Source organism: Cryptotermes secundus, unplaced genomic scaffold (assembly GCF_002891405.2).
Source record: "Cryptotermes secundus unplaced genomic scaffold, Csec_1.0 scaffold283, whole genome shotgun sequence".
NCBI classification, from domain to species: Eukaryota; Metazoa; Arthropoda; class Insecta; order Blattodea; family Kalotermitidae; genus Cryptotermes; species Cryptotermes secundus.
Genome location: NW_019729212.1, coordinates 39330 through 53101, shown reverse-complemented (window position 1 = coordinate 53101; position 13772 = coordinate 39330). Strand labels below are relative to the sequence as shown.

Below are 13772 nucleotides of genomic sequence, written 5' to 3'. Positions count from 1 at the left end.
TTAACTCTGCACTAGTTGAAGGCTGCAGCCGTCCGCCGACTTACAGTTGCCACGACTGTCGCTCGAGCTTGAGTTCTTTCTCTCAGGGATACGGGTGCTTTGGAGATGGGAATGGAACACACTTCGGGGTAAATAAATCCGGGATCTCCAGAACACGCCGTGGATGGCAGTTTTAATTTAAATTTCATTAATGATGAATCTGTACATTATTCTCCTAGCTAGCAGCTCCGTCCGCCGCCTAGCTAACACCACTCTTGAACACTTATCTCCTCTCTATCTACATTCCAACTACTGTCCTCCTCCGCTCCTTATAACCGCCTCCTCATCTTCTTTACAAGTCCCCCAGTTGGTATCAGAACAACAAGAACATAAAAGGAGAAATCCAAGGGTCGAGCCCGACATCTGGCCTACATTCGTATCTTTCAAGATGCCCATAAACCTCTGTCGGTCTTCAAGGAATCCAAGACCCCTCCCGGCCGGTCTCGCACACGGTCAGTTCATGGGTTTATGATATACTGGGAGTAAACAGGCGGCGTTAGGGACAATAGCGGCACCCTTAGCCTAAGGAGGACAATAGCGGAATTACAACCAGACGGTCCGGGGATGGTACCTCGCCGATGGAGCGTCTCTCACGGTATTGAACAATGCATAACTAAATCATACTCTTAATTATATAATTTTGACGAGGGACGTACGGTTACAAGGCTATTGGCGATCTTCATGCCCCTACCGCTTTACCTCCGGAGAAACAGTTTTCGGTGACCATTGGATACGAGGCTGGGTGGGCCCCATAACCTGACTGGACGACGTGGAGAGGAGAACAATTTTGACGCTACTTGGACTTGAACTCCAATCTCTCGGCCATACTGACTGCGACATCCTGGCTCAAAATGAGCCGTACTGAAGCAATTACATTGCCACACGAAATGTCACTGCACTTCCTTAAGCATCAAACTGTATTCGGGAGATATCCAGTTGGAATCTCAAGGACAACTGCGATTCTGGTGGAGGATACTCGCGATATTCCCCAGGCTCTCCAGCCTAGTTCCTAGATATGGCACACGTGTGCCTCCTTCCAGACCTGTATCTGTCCACCATTCGTGGTCTTTTGATATTTTGTGCGATGATATGCAGCCTCTGCAGTTGAATCATCATTGTTTCACGAGCTAATAATCAATAAACCTGCAAGAATCCCGAGCCGATGTAGAGGAGCGTAAACCATCCGATGGTTTTCAGTGCCAAGCTGTGGATGTCGTGGAAGCGGCGAAGCCTCGTCTCGGAGGCAACTGGCAACTGCAGGTTTTCTCAGCGTGCGTAGCTGCTCTGGGTGAATGCATTTTGCTGCTTCTGTATTTACTGATATTGTCACGTGTATGGGTCACTATAGACCGGGTTTGGACAGGCGATTGGATTTACTGACCACTTACAGATTGTAACCACAAGTAATTGTAATTTCGCTAATTCATGCACTTTACAGTTCACTAGAGCGCGCAATAAGTCTTCTGAGTCATCACCAGTCTTTGCGTAGTAGCGACTTCCAAAGGTTTTACTCTTCCCCTTACTCTGTGTTCCCGAATTATTCCAAAACTGACCCATTCAAAGTCAAAGTCACATTGCGACTGACTGTCAGCCAGTCGGTTAGTCTTGGTGTCGAGCCCCATCTGGGGCTCATGACCAGATATTTATTGCTCTTTCTGTGGCTCAATAGTTCGTGCATGGGGCAAATCCGCCACATTATTAGGACGATAAAAACAAGGAAGGGGGGGGGGGTAGATGTGATATGTAGCGGACAATAGATGCAAACTTAAATAAAATTCTGTTCGGAAAACCTGAAGGAAAGAAACCACTTGGGAGATAAGGCAGTAGAAAAGATGCCGCCTTTTAAAATGGATCTTTTAGTGTGAGTGTGTGTACTCGATACATTTGACTCCAGATGGGGTCCACTCCTAGGCTCTAGTGAACTCGGTAATGAACTTTCGGGTTTCGTAAAAGGTGGGGAATTTCATGACCAGCTGAGTGACTAGTAGCTTCTCCAGCAGGATTCTTCTCAGAGAAGTGTTCTAGTTAGCTCAGTCCTTGGTGCAACGTAATCAAGTAACTAATGAACAATTAATTACATTATTAGAAATTATTTTTTATTTTTCAGTTTACCTAATCCTCTCAGCCTTTAACAGAAATGAGTAGTAGGAATCTATCCTGGGGGTAAAGGGCGGCCGGCGCGTAAGGTTGACAGTCTCATCGCCATTTGTGAGTTAACTGTCTGTAAAATGTGAAAGCCTCGACATCTCACAAACCTATGGGGCTCCACTGCCTATGACAGCCATAGTTTTACCTTTACCTTTATACAGCTTTTCTTAAAAGCCAGGATAGCTCTGTCAGTATAGTGACTGGCTACGGGTTGAACGACCAAGGGATCGGGATTCGAGTCCCGGTAGGGTCAAGAATTTTCAAGTCTCCATGTCGTCCAGACCGCCTCTGGAACCCACATAATGGATACCTGGACTCCTTCCCTGGGGTTAAAACGGCCGGGACGTGAAGCTGACCACGCATCTTCAACTGTTGCCAAGGGTCAAGTGTATGTGGATCTATAATCCACTCCCCCGTAAGTTTTAAGGGTATAGTGCTTAATTTGTTGAGCACAGGGACAAAATTACCTTTGTACACTTCTCTAAAGTTATGCACAAAGATACGTTGATCTGTCTCCAAGGGAGCGGCTATATAAAAAAAGGCAAATATATAACCGAAATAAAAATTAACATATCTACTGACTGACATGGCGTGTTTTAGTGGAGCACACATGCGTTTCGCTTTTGACTGACGAAGACAAGGCTGCCAGACAAGTACATTGACATTTGTGTCACCAGACATTTCTACACGGCAACACATGCATCTGACAGGATAATTTTGCACGTGGATTCAATACAGACGCACCAAAAATTGGAGTATGTACGGAAACACAATTTAGAAAGTAGGAAAACTACAAAGATTATCTCTCTTCTCACGCAGAATGGCTGACAGCTCCCGTAAAGAGTTCAAAATAAATTTAAAATACCGGGTGTAACTTAAAGACCTCATTCAACTGTTACATTGCGATCTGCATATCAGATCGCTCCCAGACTTCCTTCCTTTCCGAAATTCAGGTGTCCCCGCAGAATCTATTGGATTCTACCCAGGTGTGCGGGGTTCCAACACAGTAAGTCCTCCTAGAACTGACCAGTTGGTAGGGTACAGGTAGCTCAAGCATTTTCGAGCGGTAGGGCTAAAATGTGGTGGAGCAGCATCAATAATAAAGCTCTTGTTCTCTGATCGCTAACAGCTGTTCATCATCTGGTGTCATAGGCACGTCCTCTTCTAAGAAACATTTTAGCCTTTGTAGCAAAATATGAGGACAGCCACAGCAAGAACAGAAGACCTCCTGCGAAACCTAAGTGTAGATGCATTACTCATTTCACATACAGTTTACCTGCAGATTCTTCTGTAACTCGTGCAGACCTTACTCTCGTTTCAGTTTGTAGAGGAGGGACTACAGCAGAGGAAGGGATGACGAGAGAGAACAGCAGAGAAGAAGAGGGAAGACTGGAGACAAGAGTGAATAAGAGAGCAGAGAAGTGACGACAGATAAAAGATGAAGATGAGAGAGACAAAGGAAGTGAGAGACGAGAACGGAGAGAGGGAACGAAGAGAAGGGAGAAGAGAGAGTTTTGGAGAGAAGGTAAATGAAAGAGCTAAGGAAGGAAGAGAGGAGAAGGGAGACAAGAGAATGAAGAAGAGAGGAGAAGAAAAGCGAAAGAGAAAGGAAAAGAAGTGAGGAGACAAGAGACGAAAGAATGAAGAGAAGAGAAGAGTAGAGAAGAGAAGTGACAATAAAACTTCGTGAAAATGTAAACGTATTTATTTATTTCTTTTACTTAGAGCAGGGATAGTATGGACTGGACGACCGGGGTTCAATTCTCGGCAAGAGCAAGATTTTCTCTTTCCATAGCCTCTAACCGGCCCTGGGGCTCACCCTGCGTCCTATCCAATGGGTGCCCACAGGAGATTCTCTCTTTGGTAAAGCGGCTGGAGCGTAAAGCTGACCTTTTAACTCTATCTAGTACTAAGGTCAGGAATGGTGGAGCTTTACCTCCACTCCGCATTCTATCTTAATAGCATAGCTACAACAGATTTTCTTTATATAGGCTCCGCATGGACAACTCAGAAAACATAAGTCACGTGATTCGTAGCTAGCGAGTTCATTGGCGCCCTGACTGTTGCCTAACAACGAGCTATAACATTCGTCCACAGAGACACATCTTCCATTGCTGCACCTTAGGACGAGTTTACCGAGCCGTTGCTTAGAAACGCTTTGAGCAAATCCGTTACTTCACCACTCTCTAATCTGTGATCTACTTAATCACGCTGTCAGTAGTGCAGAGTATATAGTGCTCAGTGATCAGGCGACTATGTGGAAGGAAACAGCCGTGCTACAGTTGTGGTAATATCCGAACTTCCTGTCGGAACTGAAGAATATTACGACATATCTTAGTAAGAATAATTGGTGTACCGGTCGACATTCGAACCCATTACCTTCCGAATAGAAATCAGAAGAGGTTAATGTGTGCAACGTTCAGGAAATGTATGTACATTCAATAAGAACTGACTGCCTCTTTTGAAGACGCATTTGTTTAGTGGCACTACATATTTATCCCATAAGGGCAGAAAGAAAACAAAAGGTCGCCGATAACAATACCTTGCATACAAGCCAGAACCGGTTTTCAACAACCAGATGAAAATACACAAGCAATGATTATTTGACGTAACGACAGAGTTTTAGCTATTAGAGGTTGGCCTGCTCTATTACAGCGTTATCTGCGTCCTCGATTAACTTTGAACTCAGTTAATCAGTCGCAATGAAACTACAGTGGCTCAAACTAAGTGTTATTTGCGTAACCAAATCAGATTATTTTTGTGTGTTACAGTTCGCCGTACCCTCGCGATGTTATTCACTCGTGTTACAGATTCAGCAGTTGAGTAAGCTTTTAATAAACTAACATGTTTATTGAGCAACACTACTGAATTACATTAACATGGAGCACTAACTTCTGACGAGGCTTCCAGGTATATGAAGGGTCTGTAGTTACTGAAACAAATGTTTTCTAAAGTGTTCTCACGATGGTGTATAACACTCAGAATTGGTGGGTCTTCGCACTTTGCTCATCGTCCACAACTCCAGTGATTGAGGTTAGCACTTTCTAAGGGGCCCAACAAAATGGCTGTCTTCTCTCTCCCGTGATGACGGAAAGTGATCCAGTTTCTGAAACGCTGTGTTATCTAGTTTTTAGAATACCGGACGATGTAGAAATTCAGAAACCCAATAATACTGAACGAAAAAGTGTTTTCCATATAAATATCATGTAACAATGACCGAATATGGTTGATAATTTTCAGATGATGCTTCGGAGAGGCCTCTGCTCGCTGGGACGGACAGGCATTGCAGTAACAACATGGACAGCCGAGCTGTGGAAGCTTCCGCTCGTTACCCGAGGAGAAGCCACGGAGACGCTGAGATTAACCTACAGTGCAGCGTCTGAGCACACAGTGCATGGCTGAAAGGGCAGATAAAGATTTCTGTGCGTTCAATTAAGGAAGGCCAGTTCACATATACACGGCTTGTGAAACTTATTCGGTCGCGCGCCGGGGGTTTACCGTTCTGTAAGCTAACAACGCTCTGTACATCCACGTTACAATAAATTATGTGCAATAATTTCCTTTGGATTGCAGTATACATGGTATCTGATTGCAAATACTCTTGTTAATGACTTCAGATTCAAGAATTAAAACAGGACCCAACTATTCAGAGTGAAGGACTCTGTATTAATTAGTAAAATGATACAGTTCTATTAATAAAAAAAAATCAGAAAATCAAACCAAAAATGTGCGAAGGCAGCTGACAGAAAATCCGAAGCCAATGTCTGCAAAATAAAAACTGACAGTACCGTAGCAAGTTGTCGCGATGAAGCACTAAATTGTCAGATTTGAGGTTTTCACGTCGGTGACTATGAAAAACACCGTCTTCTGGGTTGTGGTGCCGCAAACGTCGGTTCACACAAGATCTACATGGCGCCGTATCCCAGAAGACGGCGTTCTTCAAGCACTAAATTCCCCGTCAAGAAATGCGAGCTCATTCATAAAAGAATTGTACTGGATAACTTAGTTTTTATGTAAAAATTCAAATAATTTATAACTTCTACATAGCGATAATTATTAAATATTATAGTGACATTTCAGACAGACATTAACAATCCGAAGGCAAAGAGATTTTGATAGGAATGCCGAAGAATACTGGTTACAAATTGAAAAATATAAACATAAGTGTTTATTCTTAATGGAAATGAATAACATTTTAGTGCAGAGGACGAACTATTTGAGAGGAATACAGAAGCGGACGAATTGGGTGCGAAGCAGGAGCCTTTTACATATCTACATGACACATGGATCGACAAGACGTACATAGCTAGTCAGTATTGGCAGAACTGTAGGACGGATTATATAACGAATGTTGGCAGCGCTGGTCATTGTGCATGTTACTTCGGAAAAGGAGTTTGTTCCAGGGGGAATTCCTAAACTTTAAATCAATCACAAATTGTGGCGATTTCCACAACGAAATTAACTTTGAAATTCATTTGAACTGAGTGGAGAAACAGCTTTCGCTTTACCACCCACCAGCAGATCCAGTGCACTGTGCGAGACATTGCTCCGTATCATTTCGTTCGCCTTGACAGATCCTCGACTGTGGCATGAAGAAACGGAGATATTCAGAAATGGCTTCGGAGGAATAACACAAGTTTCGAGGAGGGAAACACAAAACGTAAATTTGAACACGTTCGAAAACACTCTATTCCCCTTATGCATTTAATCACTTAATCATAAGGTAACATCCATACCACTGTGACATTAATGTGATAAACGTCACCGCTGTTTACTCGCTTTGCCTAGCAACCAGCGTGCTGGGACTCGGCTCACTTCGGTTCCGCTCGGCACGTCACGGCTGGCGGGGATGGAGGGGTGTCGTCCATAGCGCAACACATCACAATATTTTATATAGTTTATAACTTAAAGGCGCTGTCAGTATCAAAATTATAATATGAAATGTCATGAAAACCACAGTAGCTCAGAAGATCTGTTAAAGTACTTTTCATACTGAGAATGCTAATACTCAGGTTGTTGAATGCATACATGGGGAAGACTGAAAAACAGATTTCACGTGTAAAGGAAATTGGCGCTGATTGCTGGTAAAGATATATTCTGATAGAGAAAGAAGCAGAGCAAATGTTTAAATAGAGCGAAGGCAATTTTTAAAGCAATTCGCGCAGCAGTGACAGTAAATATTGCCTGAAACTACGCAACATTTTATACAGGTCAATGTAGAATGCTATCATCTCCAGCTTGAGTCGGTTGCTCCCATATCATTCCATATGTAGTTCTGTTCTCAGACAGACATTGCACTTCACTCATGCAGCTGAGTCCTTCTTGAGAAGCCGCTAATTGTGCAGCTGCACAAAAATTTCCCAGTATTTTGTGTTTATTTCCGTGTTCAAAAGAGCCTTCCAGTAGTCCCTAACCTGAGCCAGATCAATCCAATCCATACTATCCCATCATATCTCTCTAAGGTTCATTTTAATATTGCTCACTCATCTACGTCTTCGTTTTCCCAGTTGTCTTTTTCCTTTGGGCTTTCCAATCAATATCCTATATGCATTCCTATTGTCCCCCATTCGTGCTACATGCCCTGCCGTGACGCCAAAAATAATGCAGTGTAATTTTCAAACATTTCTGCCCAGTCTATTTTAACAAAAACTCGAGTAGTAAACGTTTCTGAGCACCAATGAGGGCTATATTCATCAAACTGCCATTGAGCTGAACTCCATTTCTCTGAAGAAGGTTGTTTCACAGATGGTGTTTTCGATCTTCCTTATCACATAATAAATTCCGCCTACAGGACAGACATATAGGCTATTACAGTACTTTGACCTGGTAATTGCGAGCAATCATCCATATTGCCATTATATCTGACCTGGTTTGCCTACACACGAACATTGATGGATCTTTGGGTTTATATAAATTCTATCTATCCATTTGGAGAAATTTGTCGGCATAAGTAATAAAGTTTATTTTGCTTCTCCTCATGTGAATTAAAGGCAAACTGTAGCCAGATAGTACGTGAGAGGGTTCTGATATATATAATCGTAATTCTCAAACATTTATGAGACAAATATTTTCTTTTCCAGCTAATGCCAAATTCTTGACGAAGAGCTTATAGTTCTAAGATAATTATTTTTCAGAATCCAAATAACATACCAAAATCTACTTATATATTTATGAAAGAGAGATAAACATCACCAGAAGAATAAGAGCGGCATATTACTTTTTGGGGAATACATCAAAGTTTGTTTAAAGTCGCGTTTAACTTGAGAAACAAATGATGTGAAAGTTTCATTACGAGGAAAATCCTGTTAAGAGCGTCTTTCAGTATGAAGTCGTTCTTCTTTTAGAAACTTGAAGCAGACTTTTGAGTTTCTGACCGGACTGCCTGATCTTACTGGAGGAATACAAAGCTACCGTCGCTACTCTCAGAGGATCGTGACATCATTTGTTTCGTGCAACGTCTGGCAGCTTCTTGTTTAATGAGAATAAGCATTATTTATATATATTTTAAGTCTTCATTTCTTAAATGTACTCAGTAAAAGAGTAAGGTTTGCGATGAGCTGATCACCCGCCCAAGGAGTTCTACCGAATGTTTAAGATCTAGAAAAACCGAAGTGAACGGAGAAATTCATGGAGGTAGGCGTAGGCCCACTGGGGTTGTAGTGCCAAGGGGGGGAAAGAGAGTAAGGTAGAGTTGTCCTGTGCTTAACCAATTAATAACAAACAGAAGGAAAATAGATTTTGGGGTCCCGGTTTTACCTAAGACTGTAAAGGTTGAAGCATGCAAATCTATAACCTTACCTTTCATTTATGCGGCTGTGAAAATTGAGCTGTCTCATTGAAGATAAAAAAATAAATTGAAAGCGAAGGATATTATTTTCTGGAATATGATGTCGTGTGGTCTGGTAAAAGTTTACAGACGTTTCGATAGCCTACTTGTTCCTTTCAGCTGGTTGACTATTTGATTTACTCTTCGACCCTGAAAAGTGAGGCGGAATGTTTCTCCGAAACGTCAGTAAACGTCTTTAACGCTACAATGCCTAACATTCTGGTAGGTGGTAGTCTTCAGTCGCCGCCATGGGAACACCAAATTCAACACGGATTGAGAGCGCTGAGGAAAACACTTGAACCGAGGGGGAAAGCATCAGAAGGGTGGAAAACTTTGAGAAAGGAGATACTTACTGATGTTTACTCTGCATCATGTTTTGTAGGGCCATCAACTTAAGGAGGATGAGATGGGAAGGGCATGTAGAACAAATGAGAGAGGTAATAAATCGAGACAGAATTATGTCTAGGAAAACTGAAGGGCTGGTTACAGATCGAGCAAAATAGAGAAATAGAAGTGTATTAACGTGTGGAGGGTGTGAACTGGATTCATCTGGCTCAGGATAGATTACCGGAGAAGAGTCTTCTGAATACAGCAATAAAATTTACGGTGTCATCACTTCGGGAAATTGCTGAATCATCAGAAATATCGTTTGCTGTTCAAAGAAGGTGGCTTTTAGGTGTTGTTTGTAATTGTGGCCAGTCATTAAAAAAATTACCACTTCCGCGTTCAAGTGAGCAACGAATGAACGTGTAATGAACTTCGAAACTGTTGTTGAAAGGCTTGATAAGGGTGGAATAGAGGGTTAAAGGACTGACGCAGTTCTCTACTAGAGTAAAACGGCCCCGTCTCAGCATGCTACGACATTAAACACTGAAGTACTGTTACCAAAAACCCAATTAGAAATTCGTAGGATTGATGTAGGCCTATGCAATGAAATTAAATTATCGACTTCCTTGCTTTTATGTTTTGATGACCAATTACATATTAACTGTGCTTTTACTAATCATTGTTAGAACGAGACCTGTCAGATACAGTGAGGCCCCTCGATTAGGTAATATTAACAACTGAGCGCCCCAAGCCAAATTTAAAACAGGGAAGACAGGCGGACTCATGTTTCAATTCCAATTGCGGAATTCAGTTTCGGGAACAGAAACGCCGAGCCCCCAAGCGATGGCTGAGTCAATGAACCTGGATCTGCGTTCTGCAAGACAATAATCATTATTGGCTGATATGAGAGCAGCGTCACGGAAACACGCAACCCCACGACATGCCTTCAGAGGACAGTGATGTTCGCTTCCAGAAGAGGCGGCAGCCTTAAACAAGGAAACACTCGAATAATTCCATGTTTACTTAGAAAATATGTTTCAATACTGAAGATCAATGTGAACTCTAACTGTAAGTAAAAGTAAAGTAAGTAAAGCTATCCCTGTAACAGGCCGTGGAGGCCCATTGGGTTGTGAGACGTTGAGGCTCCCGCATTTTCTAGACAATCGGCTCATAGATGGCGGTAAGGTTGTCAGCCTTACGCGCCTGCCGCCCTTTACCCCCAAGAATATTCCTGGTACTCATTTCTGTTAGAGGCTGAGTCGACCCCAGGGCCATAGTGCGTCTGGAAGGATTAGGTAAATTGAACAAAATCCAATGACCTCATCGGGATTCCATCCCGTGACCTTCCGGCTTAGACAACAAAATATACTAGTCAAAACGGAGCACATAGTAGCAGAATGAACGAATAGTATTTCATTTCTAGACACCTGTCACAAGAACTGAGACAGGGACCTTTGAGTATGAAGAATATTTTTTAAACGTCACAATTTTGAGGTGGTAAGTACTTCGAATCATGAATGGCGGAATAAACATGAAACGAAATGGGAAAAATAATATTCTTGAAGAACTTATTAGGGTAATTTGAATATGTGGATTGGAGGCGGACCAATTACAGCCTATGCGTCAAGAAACTACTCAGACCACCGAAACTGATTTGTTGGGGGAGATATCTTGTGAAGAATTAGAAACATACAAATAAAATAATACGAAAGCAGATGCTTAGGTAGATATAGACATTACAGAAAAGTAATTATTGCATTGGTATGGTCACGCCCAAAGAATGGTGGATGACATTACTCAAAATAATAATGAATTTGGTACCTACTGAAATAGGGGGCAAGCGGTAGCGTAGTTGGTTGAGGCATTAAGCTACAAGCTGGAAGGTCCCGTGATCGAACCCGATGAGGTGGATTTTTTCAATTGACCTAATCCTTCCAACAGCACTATGGCCCTGGGGTCAAGTCAGCCTCTAACAGAAATGAGTATCAGGAATATTTTTGGGGGTAAAAGGCGGCCGATGTGTAAGGCTGACAACTTCACCGTCATCTGTGAGCCGCAACATCTCACAACCCTATGGGCCTCCACGGCCCGTTACAGAGACAACTTTACTTACTTTATACCTACTGAAATACAAGAGAAGGAAGACCAAAACTATTTTGGCATGAAGGAATAGAGACAGCCATCAGGATTGGACTTCTGTAAGTTGGACAATGGACAAAGAGGAATAAATCGCGTTTGGCACTGGAAGTCGGCCTAACTCGATGCGAACCAATATACACGGACATCCATTTCACACGCCAAAGAACGTGCTCCCTTTAGAACCCCGAAGTACCACTTCCATGCAGTAGACTTCTGCAGAAGCTGTCACTCGGCCACGTAGGGAATTCTCGTACTTAACTCGCAGGCCCATTGCCATGTTCGCACATTCATTTATCACTCGTGATGTTCGAGGGTGCTAAGAAGTGGACCTACGTCAAATAATTACAGCTGTTAATATGTGCATCCCCCGAAATGAGTAGCAAAGGGGTCGAGGGTACATTAACAGCAATCTTCTTGTTAACACTGGGAGCCGCAGAATTTTCGTTACGAATTTGGAAGTGCATACCTGTCTTTGCTTTGTTAGGAATTAAATTAAAAATTTGGTTCCAAAAGGACATATGTGGTGGAGAAAGAATTTCAGGCACGAGAGTCCGGTATTTTCATTCGTTGGCAAATTTAGTACAAATTTTCTGTTATGCCAGAAAAATAAAGTTGTACAAACAACTGGCCGCCTGTCACTTCTCACACCCTCGAACCCACCCCCTTGTCTGAAATTTTTATTCTGCGCATTCAAGGTTATTCTTGGCCTTGTTGGAAGTCACGTGACACTTGCTTTACTTTATGCCACTGGAAACCTGACAAATATTAATGAACCTACGCTGCTTGTCGGATATTGACACCTTCAGAGATGAAGTGCAATTGTGTTAAACTGTGTAACTACCAGTTAAGCCATTTATCTCAAATCTTCCCTTCCCTCGCCTTTTATTTTCTTTTCCCTTCGAGTTCTCTTCATTAAGATATTGTATGTTCTATGCATTGATAGGAAGAAATAATTTCAAATGCTTGAAAAACTTAATAAAATCGCGACTTTGAAACCACAAAAGAGCTACAAATAAAGTAACACAATTGAAACAATCCACTTTAACATATAACAGAATTAATTACTATCACAATATATGATAATTTTTTTTCCTTGGCACTACAGCCCCAGTGGGCCTAGGCCTACCTCAATGAACTTCTCCGTTCACTTCGGTTTTTCTAGATCTTACACATTCGGTACGACTCCTTGGGCGGGTGATCAGCTCGTCGCAAGGCCTCTACCTGTACACAAACACAGAAAAACGCGCACACACAAACTAAACATCCATGCCCTGAGTGGGATTCTAACCCACGATCCCGGTTTCCAAGCGAGCGAAGACAGTACATGCCTTAGACCGCTCGGCTACCGTGACCGGCATATATGATAAATAAAAAGCTTAAATCTTCATACAAACATATCAAAATATAATTTACCATCGTATGTAACTAAACTGGAAAAGAGTCTTCTAAAACATACTGTACTATATCCGCTCATATATGCATTTCTGAGTTCTTTATATAATCAATATCCCCCAAGCCAGACAATACAAACTATAAAATAAAATTCTATATAGGTACAAGAAGCAAATAAAATTGAATTTGTGTTTACTTCCTCATATCTGTATCTAAGATATTATTTCTGAAATGATATAACAAGGAAATATCAATACTATAAATTCATACAAAGGTCACAGTAAACATGGGGATCCTTGGGTTCTNATACTACAATCCTGTTACTTCAAATTCGCCTGATGATAATGATGGCAGTATCTATATCGAGAATAAACATTGCATACCGCGCTATATTTTCTCTCTGCCCTCAGGCCACTGGATAGATTTTGTTGGATAATATTAAAATCGATCTTAAAAGAAATTGGGTGGGAGGGTGTAGACTGGAACCATCTGGCTGAGGGTGGGAGATAGTTGCTGGCTCCTATGAACATGACAATAAATCTACCGTCAATGGAGAAGAACTTGACTAGTATCTGAAGAAGGAGAGCGCCAGACGGAGCTGTGTGGCAGGAGCTACGCTCAAGGCGATGGCAATACTTTGGTAATGACTGTACAGTTCGTACGGTTTATTTTATTTTATTTTATCTCGAGGGGGTACGCGGTAGCGTGGTTGGTAGGGGCACTATGCTACAAGCCGGAAGATCGTGGGTTCAAGTCCCGATGAGGTCATTGGATTTTATTCAATTGATCTAATCCTTCCAGCCGCACTATGGCCCTGGGCTTGACTCAGCCTCTAACAGAAATGAGTACCAGGAATTAATTAAATAATTTTCCTGGGGAGTAAAGCGCGGCCGGCGCGTAA

At 42.2% G+C, this 13772-nt stretch overlaps 1 long non-coding RNA gene across 1 annotated transcript in view; it reads left to right on the top strand.

Annotated features, from left to right (window-relative positions):
- Nucleotides 1–5744, top strand: part of LOC117282393 — a 99097-nt gene extending 93353 nt beyond the window's left edge. The window contains exon 2 of the long non-coding RNA XR_004513127.1: nt 5428–5744. This is a non-coding gene — a long non-coding RNA (uncharacterized LOC117282393). The remainder of the gene's footprint in view (nt 1–5427) is intronic.
- Nucleotides 5745–13772: the final 8028 nt, after the last annotated feature.